Genomic DNA, 17,984 nt, shown 5'->3' on the forward strand with positions numbered 1-17,984 from the left:
TCCCTATCCCACCCCTCTAGGTGGTCACAAAGCACCATTATTTTCTTAATTGCCTAATTCTCAGACCTTGAGTGGGGTGGACACCAAGGTGAAAATCTGAGGGCTAAAAGAAATGTTTCTCAGCTATTTCTACACCCAAGGTCAAAATCAAAAGCAAAACACCCAATTCAAAATTCTCAATCTTTTTCAGTTAGCTGTGCATTGATTCCAAAGGATTAGCATATATGGTGACCAAAATTGATGACACAGATGGCTGAAATGACCACAAAGTCAGATTTGAGGATATTTATCTTCAAAGCTTTTACTGACTTGGGTGTTCACAGATATACACATTTTGTAACCACAGAGTGACTGAGACAGGCTCTATGGACAAAAAAAAGCGGGGACGGTGGAATGCTGTTAATGAAAATTGTTTTGTTATCAAGTGGACTTTACCTGTTCACTATTGCAAAGACTTTTAGACCAACCTAAACTCTTCTGCTTGCCCAGAACATCTCAGAATTACTGCTAAGAACATCTATCTCTCCTTTTTTACTCTGCACCTTTGTAATGTTATCTTATTAAAATAAAAATCATCATCATCATCAAAGACAATATTCTGGAGGAAAATGAACAGACTATCTCTAATTGCTTTGGAAACAAGAGGTCAGTGTTGGAATCTGAATTTATAAAACGTGTACCTCGATGTCTTACATGATTAAATAATCTGACCAATATGCCCACTGATCTCTTGTACCTGAGTAATATATGAATCTCTCTTTTACTCCTAACTCATAAAACCATAAGGAACCCCATGCCCTGGCATTCCTTCTGGCAATGGCCAAAGCTTCAAATGGGCCAGGCCCACTTTACTTTTGTTCTGGGTGGAATGTGGATCTGTGGGCAGATGACGAGGTGCTAATGAGGAGCTAATGTCCCTACAGCTGGCAAACTGCCAACCTCAGGATGAGAGGATTAGAGCATTTGTCTGCATTAGTCCTGGACAAAGGAGGGAGGGGCTGGGGGAACTGCCAACTCCAGCTTGAATAACTTGACTCACATTGGATCCTGTGTCCCATTCCTAAGGTAAGGGGACCTCTCAGGATAATTACACACTTTTCCTAGGTGGCATGGCGAGCTCTTATGTGGATACACTTGACTTGGTTCTCGTTCTAGAATAAACTAGTTAGAATAGGCAAGTTCAGAACCTGTGGCACCTCATCTCCAACTCAGGATATAATCATATTAATGTGGAGCCAGGTGAAACTTCTTGTCTGCGTTATATTCATTCATCAGGAATGTAAAGTTAGTTTATACAAGTGTCTAGCCAGATCGCTTCTTGAATTCAAAATTTATTTTTAAAAGAGAAGGGCACTTTATTTTCTAATTTTGCCATCAAAAATTCACATCATGAGTTTCTAAGCCAGGCGGCTGATTGGAAAAAAAACCCAGAGAGACTTGAAATTTCAATAGAATCATCCTGCCTAAGCAGAATACAGCTGATGTGCTTCCACCTGGACCTGCTTTCACCCAGGTCTCCCCAACACTGATTTCAATAACAATTATGCCCGTTACATTTTCGAGTCTATCCACGTGCTAATTAATGTGGATTTTCACGTACATGAGGAAAACAAGGAAAGTTTTTAATGGAGATGCAGGTTTGAAGGGATTAAAATAAATACTTTTTCTGGGAAAGATTTTAGAAAGCTTGAAACATGAAAGTAAATATATTTACACACTAAATAATAATCCTAAAGTGCATGCACATTAAGTCACATTATGTAATTTTAAGACATTCCATCTTTTATAAGGACATATAAAACATACATTCATAATAGCTATTTTAGATATATATTCTACATAAAATCATTGCTCCATTCACGGTGGTATTTTGAATTCCCTGCATGATTTGCTAAATAAGGATCATGGTGTGTATGTTCCTAGCCACCCCCCGCCGTCCGACACAGGCATGCATGTCGTGAGGCTCCCGCTGTAGAAGATGAACCATGTGGTTGAAACATCCCTACCCTGCAAGATCTGTCCTGGCCCACTTCCCCACTCTCACTCATCCTCTTCCCTAATCTCTACCCTGCTCACCAAGCTTCAGCTCCCCTTCAGAGTCTTCTGAACGGGACAGTTTTCACCCCAGGACTTTTAGAGGTGCTTTTAGGTGTGCAGGGTGCCCGGAAGGCTCTCCTTCCCAGTCAGCCTAGCTGGCACCTTTTCACCCTTCAGTCTAAACGAAATTGTCCCTCAAAGAGTTTCCTCTGCCTGCTTGGAACACTCTCGTCATAAGCATATTTCTCCTTGAAGTTCTCTAGGTCAACGCTCTATCTTTTCATTCACAACACTTGAACACAATGTTTATTTCCCTCACAGCTGTTTATTTCTGCTTCTGTTTGCCCCACTAGAATCATGTGAGCCTTCCTCGCCGATGAATCGCCAGGGCCTGGCATAGTACTGTACTCGGTAGGTTCTCAATAACTATTTGTTCTAGCAACGAGTGAATTTAAGACGTTGAATAAGGTCTAAGACATTTTAGGAGGCAAGTTTTAAGCATGATATCATCCATAAGGACAAACAATGTTTTTTAGATGTTGAAGAATAGGTGAGTTTTAGGCAAATGACAAATTCCGTTTAGAGTTACTTCGTGCATTATTGATGCCAATTTATTGCCATACTGGCATCCAGTATTATACTGAGGACACTGTCTTAGCTTCAGAGTGATAACTAAAACAACAATAGGTAATATTAACTGAGCATCTTTCAAAGCACTTGTTTTATCTCTCTTAGCCCCCACCTTGTAGATGAAGAAACAGAAGCATTGAGGGGATGTGTTGCCTGCCAGGGACATACAGCCAGGAAGTAACAGAGCTGTGTTTCAGTCTGGACCCTCTGGCTGCAGACACCATGCTCTCAACCACTGCAATGTGCTGTCGCCTACAGTCCCGGGTGCACCACGGCCACTTTGGACAGACTGTCCAACAGCCAGAGGCTCTCATTCAATGTATATGTATGGAACAAATGGGAGGAAAAAACAAAGGAGAAGGACTTAGAGAATCATGGCACAGGTCCGGTTTGGGGTGGCTGGTGCATGGATTTCCCTCTTTCAGATGGATCTGAATTACAAACTCCTTCTCACTCTCTCACCCTATTTCATACAACATTTGCTTTGTCTGCAGCAGTGGTCAGTCCAGCTTCTGGTGCCTTATGATCTTTGACTTCCTCTGGCCCTGGCTAGACTTGAGCACTCACAGCTCTCTCTCTCTTTATTTCTCAAAAAGATTCTTATCAGCAAAGCAACCGGTATATTGGTTAGGTTGCTACTACTGACCATATGTAAGAAAACCGTAAGCATGTACTAGATCAAGGAGACATAACATGGGGACAACTGCCCACAGGGCTACATGGAGGTCTGTGTGTGTACGTGTGTGACTTTCAGAACATGGCTGATGCCAGTTGAGGAAACACAGACAATTAACTGAAGAAACTTTGACAGATATTTGAGGGTCACAAAGTGCATGTGGTAAATCAACGCTACACGTCTTGAAGATAAAGGCTGGTGTGATCCCACATGAAGACTACAAAATATCAGTATTAACCAGATTATCAGCCTCAGGGCATGAATTCAGTCAGCAGGAAATTTGTGAAGGTAGAGACAATCTGGGTCCATAATGATGCTGAAAACTGATACGATAAAAGGACAAGGGAAAGTAGCAATACCCCAAAGAAACTATGTGTTCAATGAAATTGCTGGTTTTGCTTTCATCACTCATGTATAGCATCTCATGAACAATAAATGTAGACTCTGAAAATGACTATCCTGATAAGGGAGGGTAATATCTGAGTTAGCTGATACAATGGGTGGCTAGTTTCATACGCCATTTAAATTGTAATAGTGGGGGCTTCCCTGGTGGCTCAGTGGTTGAGGGTCCGCCTGCCGATGCTTCGTGCCCCGGTCCGGGAAGATCCCACATGCCGCAGAGCGGCCCGTGAGCCGTGGCCGCTGAGCCTGCGCATCCGGAGCCTGTGCTCCGCAACGGGAGAGGCCACAACAGTGAGAGGCCCGCGTACAAAAAAAATTGTAATAGTGAAACGAAGCAGGACCCTGTGGTCCTTGCCCCCCATATGCCCTCAGCCTGCCTTTTGTCTGTCGAAAAACTTTAGCCAAAGAATAAGTTTTATCAGAGGAGTAAGAATATGCAGAAACAGAGGAAAACAGTCCAACAAGAATAAATAATAATAGTTTAGTCATTAAGGATAGTCAAGGACCTTTAGTTCCTCTTCAAGGGCTATAGATAATATTCTAAGCCATATCCTATGAGCTGTCTTATAGATACTAAAACCCTCACAGGTGGAAGAAGTTAACTACATGATGACCATGACATAGCTGCCCCAATTCCTAGATCTGGCCTCAAAAACATGGGAAAAAACCAACCCTGGAACTGAAGATTAACTGTGCTTAAAATACTCAAGATGATGCTGATCAGACTGACGCATGACCAATTTCAAGATGACTGTCAGAGCTGACTGTGCTGTTTATACATGTAGCCCCCCGCTCTGTTCACCTATAAAAGCTCTTGCCCACTGGTTGTCAGTGGGTGGGAGTCGGCCTTTGGACAGAAGTCCACCCCACCCCCCCAGGTCGCAGACATCAGAAATAAAGCAAACGTTCCTTTCCACCAACCTTGCCTCTTCATTGGCTTCAGAGCAGAGAGCAGCTGGACCCTCACTTTCGGTTATGATAGTATCAGTCAACCTTTGACCCCAAGGTTGACCCTTTTCCCAAGACAGCAAACATTTTCTTGAAAGGCCAGATAGTATTTTAGGCTTTGCAGGCCATGTGATCTCTGTCACAATTCCTCAACTCTTGTCATCATAGCACAAAAACTGCTGTAAGGCAGTAAAACGGACAACGGAAAAGAGCAGAAAATAAAGAAATGAATGAATGTGGCTGTGTTCCAATAAAACATTATTTTTGGACACTGAAATGTGAAGGTCATATCATTTTCATGTGTCATGAAGTATTATCCTTATTTTGATTATGTTTCAATCATTTTGAAATGTATAAAACATGCTTAGCTAACAGGCTATACAAAAATAGGCAGTGGACCAGATGAGGCCCAGAGGATAGTCTGCTGACCCCTGCCTTCTACTATTACAGAAAAACAAACAAAAACTCTAGAAGGGACTTTTCAAAGGAGGTAAGTCATTTGGAATATCAGATTTTTTTAAAGAATTAACCATATTCTTTATATGTGAATATCATTTTAACCCTTTTAATTCAAGTATGTACATATAGAAAAATGTACTTGAGGAATATTCACAAACCAAACACAACTGTGTAACCACCATGCAGATCAAGAAACAGAACATCAGTTGGGCACCCAGAGGTTGCCCTCATGCTCCTCACCCGTCAGCCACCATCAACACCACTCCAAGGGTGGACTCTGACTTCTAAAGGCACAGATTAGTATGTCATGTGGGGTTTTTTGATATGGTCATTTACTTTAAAAAAAAAAGTTAAATAATGATGTAGGATAAACTATGGTTATACAATAAAAAAAGACAAGTCACTGCCCTAGCTGAAATTTATAATTTTAAAATCACATAGTCATAGGCTCTGGGAATGGAGGAGATTTTACAGAATATCCATATTTACACCCTCATATTACACCAGTTTCTCAGAGTAACATAACTAATGTATTTTAATTCAATTGTTCTATCCAAATATTAGTTCGATAAGCAGTATGCACATGTGTATGTGGTCAAAAACTATACAACGATAATATCGACACTGAGTAAAACAATAAATTAAATTTCTGGTTATGCTATAATTGTCAAACCTCATATCTCCCTCATTTTCATTACATAATTGACAAAGCATTGAATTTTTTTACACTGAGCATGGAGGACTAGCCAATACTTTCAGCTATTGGCACTGCTAATGAAGATGAAGGTCTTTACTACAACTCACAAATGATCAGCCTTCATGATAAGGTGCAAACTGAATAATACTTAATGAGTTTATTAACTGTTTTCTTTTGTTATATATATATCAAAGTATCTCCATGTTTAAGCTTTAGTGTCAACTAAATATAAAATAACCCTTTGCTAGTTTTACTGAAGTTACAGCAAAACTTTTTTTTATATAACAATACAGTAAGGTTGGGCATTTTAACAATCTTAGAGCAGAAATTTTAAAAACTATATGTGCCACATTTCTAAACTATGATACAAACACAGGAGCAAAGTTAGAGAAAAGGTAAGATCTGGAGCTGTTTTCTCACACCATTTGAGGCAGCCTCCTTTACAATACTGTCTTACTTTTTTCCCCCCCAACAGTGAATGTTTTCACCATAAAGGAATTTTATGCTAATAAGATATGAAAATGTTTAAGGAGAAAAATTAAAACATGTTATTATTTGAGTGTAAATAGCAATGTATTAATTTATCCTGAAATAAGCCATTAGTATTTCTAGGTATAAAAATAAACTAATTCCTAAGAGTTAAATGGGATTGGGTAATCCTGCCCGGTGCTCTTCTGGTCTCCACTTTGTGACAAAGATCTTCCTTTGTGACCTTGACCATGGCAAATTATCTTGAACCTCAGTTTCCTCACCTAAAATGTGATTCTGTGAAGTTTCTTTCCAGTTCTAGAAATGTAAGTATTCTCAGCACAAGAAAGTAATTAACGTCCAAGCAAAAGAATGTCTTCTTTCCTGAAATGACTGAATGGAGCACAGTTAAGAAAGAATTAAAATTTAAAAACAATTTTCCTGACATGTTATGAGTTCCTCCAATAGTTCAGAGGCTAAGTGTTAAAACACTTCGACATTAAGAAATGAATGTTTCAAATAGTAAGAATACATTCTCCACACAGGCAGTTAAACTTGCCAACTGCTGGCCAAAAAACGCTATCAACTCCACATCTTTTACAAGTGAGACTTCTGTGGCTGGCCCATACTGCTCAGTATAAATTCAGTCCAATTTAAAGCACGGTAACAATGGGGGCAGTTTCAGACTATTACTTTCAACGGGATTGAGTCCCTAAGGATGGCAACGACTGAGTCCCATTGAAAGTAATGGAGTAAGCAATCACATGCCATTACTTTCAAGGAGACACAGTCTCCACTACCCATAATAACATGGTTCTATAAATCTGCCTGACTCATCAGCATGAAGAATGAAAATGTAAAAGACTTTCAAAGCTGCAAATGTGCACCCTGAGACCGAAAAAAAAATCCTCTTCTCTCTCGCACCCATAACTCATCAAAGTTGAAACCTATTTTAGTGGAGCTAGAAGGTTCCAAGAACCCAGAGCAGGCAGCATGACTCCTAGGGACAGGTTCCTGTCCTTCTCACACCTGCTTTTGAGCAACTGCTGACGTGCTGCTAAGTGCTGTCTGTAATCACATGATTGTTCTGTGTCCTTTTTAGTTTTCAAGTATTGGCAACTTAGAGAAGAATAGTTTTGCACCCTCAGAACCACAATTGGTCAAATTCATTACAAATGAGCTTTTTCCTTCTGTTTTAATACATATGTGTTGATTTTCCCAATAAGCGGAAATATCCAGTCTTGATTTCTTTCCATATGACATGTGGGTAAAATTCCAAGAAAACCTGTGTTTTAGACATAAGAGAGTTTGCCAAGATTTCCTCATTTCCTTTAACTAGAAACCGATTTTGAACATGAAGATGTTTAATTTCCCAAACCTCCCCTCAATCTGAATCTCTCAACCAGTGTAGCTCAGGTTCCTTTTGTCAAAGGAATGATTAAGAAAATCACAATTGGGCTTCCCTGGTGGCGCAGTGGTTGAGAGTCCGCCTGCCGATGCAGGAGACACGGGTTCGTGCCCTGGTCCGGGAGGATCCCATGTGCCACAGAGCGACTGGGCCCGTGGGCCATGGCCGCTGAGCCTGTGCGTCCGGAGCCTGTGCTCCGCAATGGGAGAGGCCACAACAGTGAGAGGCCCGCATACCGCAAAAAAAAAAAAAAAAAAAAAAAAAAAAAAGAAAATCACAATTAAACACTAGTAAAGCTTTATCTACAGGTGTGCTAGTAAATTTTAACAGCTAGCTCTCAGGGAGGGAAAAAGGCTCTGATTGTAGAATTTGCCAATTTTCCTGGTGAAAATACTCCCACCATGGCTGATTTCAAGTTACCAACATGACGATACTAAATGGATGACATGGGAAAAGACACGCAGTAGCAAACCACCATGCAGTATTTTCACTAGAAAGATACAATAGACATAAATGACCTCAAGATCATAGACCGTAGTAAAATGTCACTGAGTATTTAAAAAGTGATGAGTTTTCAGTATCTATTACCTTTATCTTAAATATAATAAATTTATCTATAAGTTTAATTATTTGATTTATAATAATGGCTGTGTTGGACTTCCCTGGTGGCGCAGTGGTTAAGAATTTGCCTGCCCGTGCAGGGCAAACAGGTTTGAGCCCTGGTCTGGGAAGATCCCACATGCTGCAGAACAACTAAGCCCGTGTGCCCCAACTACTGAACCCAAGTGTCGCAACTACTGAAGCCCGGGTGCCTAGAGCCCGTGCTCCGCAACAAGAGAAGCCACTGCAATGAGAAGCCCATGCACCACAATGAAGAGTAGCCCCCGCTTGCCGAAACTAGAGAAAGCCCGCGCGCAGCAAAGAAGACCCAACACAGCCAAAAATAAATAAATAAATTTATATATATATAGATATATAAATGATGGCTGTATTTAACAATGGACTTACAAAATGCCTGACAATCTAACAATTGGCTCTTGTGAACCAGTCGGTACTAGCCAGCTGCAGTACAACCACTGGGTGTTTTTCTCTTCAACTTGGAGCAGTCAAGTTGACATTATGTGAAGGGTCACAAGGGACTTGCAAATAACTGAAGACTTTCCCAGACTGTCTAAGACCGGTAGGTTTTGTCCTAAGTAAAAGATCCATGTGGTCTGAAATTTCTGAAAAGTCATATGCAAACTGCTTGGTACATGACCCAACCTGTCCCATGTAAATGAATTAAGGTCACACCTTCAAAGGTTTTTATTTTAAATTTTTGATGTGGAAAGGGCATTTGAGTCAAACCCAAGTTTATCTCAGCTCCCCTTTGCTACTTGTGTGCCCTTGGTTTGTCAGTCTCAACTTTTTTGTTCTTTAGTTACCTCATTTCTAAAATGCGGCTAATAATAAGCCTAATAAAACACTATCGACAATTGTGAAGGATAAAACTAGAGTCCCTCTCAAATCCTTCAATTTCCACATACCACAGTAGTATATAATTTCCCTTATGAAATGCAATAATGTAAGTGAAAAAAATTAGGCAACTCCCTCAGACCCCTAATGATCTTATAAATACAGGTTTTAAGTCATTTATGAAGCTATTAAAATAAATTCTACCATCTGTAATTTTCAGAGTTTCCTCTTTTATTTAAAGAACTTTTGACTCTTTTAACAGCTTTATGGGTCACTTTCTCTTCTACCTTTTCAGTGCATATAGTGGATTCTTTAGTTACAGATTTGAACTACAGACAGATGCAGTACTGCATTCATAAACGTATCTAGAACTTCGAATTTTTTAACTAAAACCTCTCACTTTCTTAGACTTCTTCATTTCTATCACCTAGCATCCGACTTTCTCTAGGAATTTTTTTTCCACCCACAAAAAAAAAAAGAAAAAGTATTTAAATTATAAAAATTCTGAGTGATGTGAGAAGAAAAAAGACATGTAAAGGTGTCAGTGTTAGGAGATTAGCCAAGTGCACTCACTGTCCAGTACTTACCCTTACACATAAGCCTTGCAGAGCAATTCAGACTCCTTTGTCAGTATCATTAAAAATCATACATGCAGCAGACCTTTCAGTGACTCATGAGGAGTCATAATAGTGAATGGCTCATTTACAAATGCCAAGGTTCCACTTATTGGAGCTACTTGGCGTAATTTTGAGAGTATTAAATAAAATAGTAGTTGTGAAGTACTGGAAACAATGCTTGAGACATAAATATATCAGAGGCCTCTCCCTTAGTTCCTCCTTTGAAACCATAATGACAGAAATAGCCCCAGAAGAAGACAAAATGTAGGGAAAAAGCTCTAGATTGCTTTCCATGCTAATTTTAGACTTTTCCTGTTGCAGGAGGTCTGCATGCCCACCACTTCTCAACATTCAGTAAGTGACAGCTCTAGTGAAAGGAGAAACAAAAGTTTCCTCTTCAGTTATGCTTGGACACGCCCTTATTAACTTATCTCTGCCTATTTGGAACTTTGCCTTTGCTTTTGCTAGATCGTCCCTTCAGCTTATCCCCCAGACCCGGGCAGGGGTGGGGATTGTTCCTTTTAGCAACAATTATTGATAATTTTCTTGCCTCTTTCTCCTTCCTTCCCTCCTTGTCTTCTCATGTGGCTCAGCCACACATACCATCAGAACTTAGTCAGTCTGGGCTGCTATAACAAAAATACCATAAACTAGGTGGCTTAAACAACAGAAATTTATTTCTCACAGCCCTAGAGACTGGGAAGTCCGAGATCAGAGTGCCAGCATGATTGGGTTCTGGTGACAGCCCTCTTCCTGGTTCACAGATGGTTGTCTTCTTGCTGTGTCCTCACATGGCAGAGAGGAGGTAAGGAGAGAAAGAAGGGCAGGGCATGGGGAGAGCCAGCACTCTCCTGACGCTTCTTATCAGATCTCTAATCCCATCATAAGATCTCCACCCTCATGATCCAATTACCTCTCAATGGCCCCCACCTCCTAATAACATCCCATTGGGGGGTGCGGTTTCAACCTACGAACTTGGGGAGGACAAAAGAATGCAGTCTATGACGCCTATCTTCTACCTCTGTTCTACTCATTCCTTTGAAAATCCCAATCTTTAATGACCGAGAGCCCCAAGTTTTCCTTGAGCATGCCTGTGCTGATCAAATTCTGGCTCTCTCCGGCAATGCTACCTAGCTCAAAAGCCTCAAAAGTAAGTCAGAGTCTCAAAAGGGGTCAGTCCTAAAAGAAAAGGTTAAAATGGAAATATTGTTATTAGAAAATTAATTAGGGTGAAGCAGGACAACTATCAGCTTTACATTTCAGTATAGGAATCCTTTGTTGTCTTTCACAGGATGCCAGGATTCTACCAAATACAAGTTAAGCCATGACTTAATCTTTAAAAGAGAATGCAAAGTTCTCAGGGAAAGCACCACCAAAGAGTCAATTTCGGGCTTCCCTGGTGGCGCAGTGGTTGAGAATCCGCCTGCCGATGCATGGGACACGGGTTCGTGCCCCGGTCCGGGAAGATCCCATGTGCCGCGGAGCGGCTGGGCCCGTGAGCCATGGCCACTGAGCCTGCGCGTCCGGAGCCTGTGCTCCGCAACGGGAGAGGCCCCAACAGTGAGAGGCCCGCGTACCGCAAAACAAACAAACAAACAAACAAAGAGTCAATTTCTATAAATTAAATATTTAAGGTCAGACCTCAGATGCTTTAGCCAAAGTATTTTTTGAGATAAGTATCTACAGTTACTTAATAAATGTTTGTTGATTTATATTACTAAATCACTGCACAACATATAGAACATTCTGAGAGTGAGGGATTTCTCCTAATATAGATAATTTTAGCGTCTTTAAGGCCATATATCACAAAATCAGGAACCCCACAAAAGTTAAGGTTAAAACATATTTATTTCATCATAAAAAGAAAGTTTAAAAAAGAAAAAAAACATTTTTAATATATTATATTACACAAGATCTTCTTCTGAACAGATATCATCTAGTTAGTAGCCTAGCATAAAAAGCTCCTCCCTTTCCCACCTAACTGTATCTCAATCTTTCCTCTAGTTACCAAAAGAAGTTCCCCTTTGGCCACACGATAGACTCATCAGCAATAGTTTGGATGTGCTCTTTGGAATTAATCTATCCTTAATATTTATGTATTTCAAAGAAGCCCAAAGAATACAGTTGAATAATGAGGAATAATTTAAACGGTGCATGCAAATTGTCATGAAGAAATGAAGAGGAAATTGTGTCAAAACAGAATGTTCACATTATAATAAAGAAAAGAAAAGAACGAATTTCAATGCCTACCGACTTCTCAAAAACTATTCAATCCCATTAGACTGAACTTTGAAGATGTCACCAGTGCTCCTGAAAACTCTTAAAGCAGAGAAACTATGCCATCCAGCACTTGAAAATAGATAAATATACTCCTTTGAGGAATATCATGAACATTTTTTAGGAACTGTTTTGGCTAGATCTGCTACAAGCAATGGTACTGGCAAGAGACACATTTGTATTCACTTCTGTATTCACTGCAAAACCCTAGAATTTTGCCCAGTTTTTGTCTCTTGAAACAGTCTCAAGACTATAGACAATTTTCAACATGAAAGTACTAGCTGGGTGATAATATCATCAACTAAGCATAGATAGGTTTAAACAAACTTGATATACCATTTACTTCTTTAAACAAGTCTTCCCTTTGTTTTTTCATTATTTGCTTTCATCTACAGCAGCCTCCATTTTTTCTATTCTGTACAAATCTCTATATTTTAAAGAATTTATCAGTGACAAGAATGTAATCATTTCTTAAAGTGCTTTGAACAGCACAGCCTAAAAGGAATTGTAACAATATATTTAAGTAATTGAAATTTGACTTATATCTCTTTTAAAAGTTATTTTATTTTACTAATACTAGTCATAATATGAAAACCTGTTCAACAAATAGTCATTTTTCAGTATGTTTTTTAATCTTATAGGTACACCCATTTAATACCTATAAGTTTGAGGGAAAAAAGCACAAAAGAATAAAAATGGAACAAGAAAGAAAGATAAAGATTAAAAGATCGGTTATTATGGCATTTTAATTCATTTCTTCCTAACTGTAAACAAAACTGGGACAAAACTATTTAAATTCTGTGTTCTTTCCTACAAGGAGCTTTGGTTTGTTTTACTGTACATTTTGGTTGCAGTTTACTTTTTATAGCCTCCAACAGGCACCAGGTTTTTCTCCAGCAGTTCTGAGGGAGTTTTCTGTGTGTGGCATTTTATTACAATTTATAAATGTTTGTCCTATGTTAAGTCCCACTTTCTCTTAGAGGACTCTGGAACCAGAGGATGAGGAATACGCATGGCAGGAAGTCACATGGCAACCAGCCAGGCCATTGTTGTGATTTGTTAGCGAGCCTGCACACACAGGAAGTGGAGGAGCAGACCCTTCTCTGAGGGAGAGGCAACCCCATTCCTTTAGAAATGACCGGAGTTGTCCTCTTGCGAATTCAATTTCACAAACTACAAAGACAAGTTTAACATGGTCTCCAAAGGGAAACAGTGTTGAAGCTCTAAAACTGTTGTTCACATGATACCTATAAAAACCTAACTCTTAGATGCATTTCAGTCCCGTTCTCAGTTTCTGCAAACTATCGCTCCCTTGGAAATTCAGGATTCTTTCATGTAGTACCTCTGAAAAGAATCGTAAGGTTTATTTTTTATGGTTCGCATATTTTGAGGAAAAAAAAAAACGTTAAATAAATCATTCATACATTAAGAATGATTACCAGCGTGTAAAGTGGAATGCAGAATTACCTTAGGTAGATTACACACAATGCTTTTTTAGGACGGCAGCTAATTTCCAGCAGAAAGGTCATGCAAAAAATAATGTGATTAGAAGAGGTGGAAGGAAAAAAATAGCCACATATTTGGACATAGACCAAATTCCCTTTTCGCCAGTGTAACTGAAAACCATTGCTTCAATATTTAATGAAACGCTTATGCTGCAGCACCTGGTCACATTGTCAGCACTGCCTAACCACTGCCTCCCCCGTGGGTCATTACTGCAGCCATCTGAAAGGGGGCAAACTGTTCATCGATGACAATAATGCCAGTCTTTAAGAATCTACAGCTACAAAACAGCAGGAGACAGAGTTACTTTGGCTTTGATCTTGGGAAAAATGGCTGGGGGCAAAATGCTGTTTCCTACCATCAGAGGCTATACAGTTAGCAATAATTCTGTAAGTCAAAGCCATTCACAGGACTCAACTTGGCTGCCCTGCTTTGCTTTCTCTCTCCCCTTGCAGAAAGCTAGCAGCTCCTGGTGAGAGATCCTTGTCAACAGGAAAACACTAGTTCACGCTACCCTGCTAATGATCCAATGCATCAATACCTCAAACAATCACAACAAGCAGATGTCCTAAGTTAATATAGACTTCCCTGGGATTTTCCTGGTGAAACATGGCTTTAAAAGGCATTAGTCTTTTGTCCTCACTAGAGAACGGCTAAATTCTGGCACCAATTCCTTGGGTATGTGAACCTCAGCCTAATGGAATTTAATTACTTTAGTGGTATTAATCATCTGTACAGTAGAGCAAAGAGTATTTTATTACCACTTTTAAGGGTTATCGGCACATTTATTTCAAATGAACTGTCAAACTGCCTTACGTGTAAGGCATGCCAGGTTTGAATTCTGCAGCTGAGGTGAAAATAAATTTACAATTTAAAACTCTTCCCCTATCATCAGCAACCCACCCATTAACAGTGGTAGCACATATGTAAGACTCTCAAAATTAAAAGAAATTAAGTGTTGAATTAGCTATTCATTTTTTACTCTCTGGTTTTATTCCTTATTCCAACCATTTCGACTACTCATTTGCAAAGGTTGCTTTATACCAAGGACCTCAGGAACACCAATTGGCATCAAATAGGCTGTGACACCATTACAGGCTTAGTTACAGAAAAGTGACGCTAATCTTGTCCTTTATCAGGCAACAAGCACCAGCTCAATAGTATAACGTTCCTCCAATTCACACCATACAGCAAATGCTTTTGTTTCTGTTCATATTCAGGGTAAGTGAATGTATACTTCTCTCTCCTCTTGGTTGTTTTAAGCCCTATTTGAATTGTTCTATAAAGAACTCTAAGAAACTCTTGCATCATTTATAAAGCTCTCCTCCTGTGCTAAATAGATCCAAGGACGGATTGCAAGATGCCAAACTCAGGTTAATTCTGTAGACTTCAGTAAACTTTGTCATGAAGCATTCTACAGAACACAGGGGTAGCAAACTAGAGAGTGGGACCAGGAAAAATGCAGGACAAAGGTCCGGATACAATTGTGGCCAGAGCGCTCTCTAGGGCTCTGGAATCAGATTGCCTGGGCTTTAATCCCCAAGTATTAGTTATGCCACTGTGATATAAAAAGAAATATATTTGGTCTTTGTCCCCAGGTCCTGGCACTAAACTCCTCAAACACTTAGAAGTTCTAGAATGACAAGAGTACTTTTTGTCATTCACATGGAGCCCCTTTTCAGCTTATGTTAACGATGTGACTTAGGGTAGGGCCCCTCAATAACTTCAGGATAGGGGCTGGTCAGCAGAAATATCAAGTGATCAGAGGGTTGGAACTTGCAGCCCCACTGATCGACCTGGGTAAAGGGAAGGGTGGAGGTGCTGCGGATTAAGCTCTATAAAAATCCTTGAACAACAAGATTTGATGAGTTTCCAGGTTGGTGAACATATGGAGGTGCTAGGAGAGTGGTACCCTTGGAAATGGCATGAAAGCTCCAAACCTTTTTCCCCATACCTTGCCCTATGCATCTCTCCCATCTGGCTGTTCTCGAGTTAAATTCATTTATAACAAAGTGGTAATCTAGTAAGTAAAATGTTCTCCTGAGTTCTATCAACAGCTCTAGAAAATTAATCCACCCAAGGAGAGGGTTGTGGGACCTCTGATCTATAGCCAGCTGGTCAGAAACACAGGGGTCTAGGTAGATTTGAGATTGCCATCTGAGGTTGGGGGAAGGCAGTCTTGGAGAACTGAGCTCTTAACCTGTCGGATCTGATGCTATTTCCAGGTAGATAGTGTCGGAACTGAGTTAATTGCTTGGTGTTTTGGGAAAAACACACATATTGGAGACACCTTAGGTAAATTCTTCAACCTCCTCAGTGACCTGATCTATAAAATGGGAATATAATCACAGGCTTATTTTAAGGTTCAAAGATTATGTACAAATAAAATAACCTTAGCACAATGCCTGGTTTATAGTGGGCTTTGTTATGTTGTTGTTACAATTGTAAGGAAGATACATAATATTTGAAAAGCTATATATTCCACTTTATCACATAGGTCAATATCACGTTGAACGAATCCCCTATGAATTCCAGTGTCTTCTAAGACACCTTCATTTTTCTCCTTCCTCAACCCACCCCTCCTCCACCAAAGTCCTTATAGCCCCGACCTGTTCCATATCCACCTGTTTAAGGCATTTTCCACTCATCTCATTTCAGAGACATTCTGCAAAGAGAAGCAAATGAGAGCAATTTGTGACATGAGATACTGCATGTGCAAAAGACACATAATTAGTGTCAAAATGGATGCATTTGCTTTTTAAAGTCTATTTGTCCTGTGATTTCAAATGAATCAAGCTGCCATATCTCTCTCAACAGCTTCATACTACTCCATAATGAATTAAATGGCTCCTTTGAAAAAAAGTGTAAGCTTTATGAATAAAATGCTTTTTCAAATGTTGGGATAAGAAGGACTTAAAAAGACTCTTATGTCTAGTACCCTTTCACTTAAAGATCATCTCCAAACTCAGGATCTTTGAAAGAAAAGCATTCTCCAAGGAAAAAAAAAAAACTTTCGCCACCCCCCATCTTTCCAATCATTATAATTACCAGTGGGGGGTAGAAAAAAGCTACAGTATTCAGCGAAGCAGAATAGGGCCCTGAATTTCCCTACCCCTTCTTAGTACTCTGACGTCCTAAGCATGCAATCAAGGCTCCAAATCCTTTTCAAAGACATAAGAGAAGAAAGAATGCCCCACTCAAAGCTCTAAAATGTTTAGATTCTGCTATTCAGTTCCTCTATTTTCACTCTATTTCTAGCCTCTCCTTTTCTTCTCTGAATATCTGTTTGGTGTTGAAATAATATATGTACCTTGTGAGTTCATTCTCTTAATTCTACCTTTGAAACAAGCTTGTTCCTCCAAGTTTCCCAAACTTTAGTCTTTACTAATCTCCTTACAGATTTGAAAAAAAAGGAACAAAAATTTTTGAGCCTAACAGTAGTCTATGGAAAAGGCATAAAAATTTTTTGAACTTTGGAATCATCCAGAGCTATGGATGACTAAGGGAGAGAGTGTTAATAAATAACTTAATCAAAAATAGATAGAGATTCAAGAAAGCAATCTGCACTGGTCCAGCTAGAAATATGCACATGCACATTATAGATAAGCCCAATTTCTAGTAATAGCACATGCTTCCTGTGTTGGGAGGGAGTTAAAATTAGCTAATCTTTTCCTATTTGAACAAGCAAAAAATAAATAAAGGAAAGGACTTCTCAGATTCCATCTAATAGTCCATGAGGGTTAAGTTTACCTCATCATTGTCACTTGCATTATAAAAACTAATGTCACTGCAAAGACTGTAAACTAGGCTCATAGTGAAGGACTTAGGATTTAAACCTAGTTCCCTTTTATTCTTCCAACCATAAAGTCTGTTTTTTCATTGTAAAATAAGATAATATTAATCATCTTAACAAGCACATGAGGATAAATGAGATAAAATTTATATACCAAGTTAAACTAAATCCAACATGTTATAAAATGACAATTATATTAATGGAAAAAATAAAACAATTTCATTTCTTTTCTTAGAGGAAGCTCCAGGCTTCACAATAGTGAGCTCTAGCTATTTTTAGTTCTAAGTAATAGGCACAAAGTATCCTTTGTAGTGAAGAAGCTCTTTCATTGAGTCTACATTCTCCAAGCCTAGAATTCTTTGGGGATAATTTTCCTGTCCCTCAGGTATCTGTCTCTAGAGTTGGCCATGATCACTGTTTGAATGATTAACCCTGGTAGTTGCTTTCAGAAACTACTGACTAAGTTCCCAGTTGCACATAGAAATGGGCTAATGGAGATATCATACAAACCCAGTGGATGTTTATACTCTAGAGGGGAAATGCTAAAATAATGTGAATGCATGTAACTGAAAATAAACATAGGTGGGGGAAAAAGCTAGTTATTGCCCTTCCTC

The sequence above is a fragment of the Kogia breviceps genome, chromosome 11 (assembly GCF_026419965.1).
Source record: "Kogia breviceps isolate mKogBre1 chromosome 11, mKogBre1 haplotype 1, whole genome shotgun sequence".
Classification (NCBI taxonomy): domain Eukaryota; kingdom Metazoa; phylum Chordata; class Mammalia; order Artiodactyla; family Physeteridae; genus Kogia; species Kogia breviceps.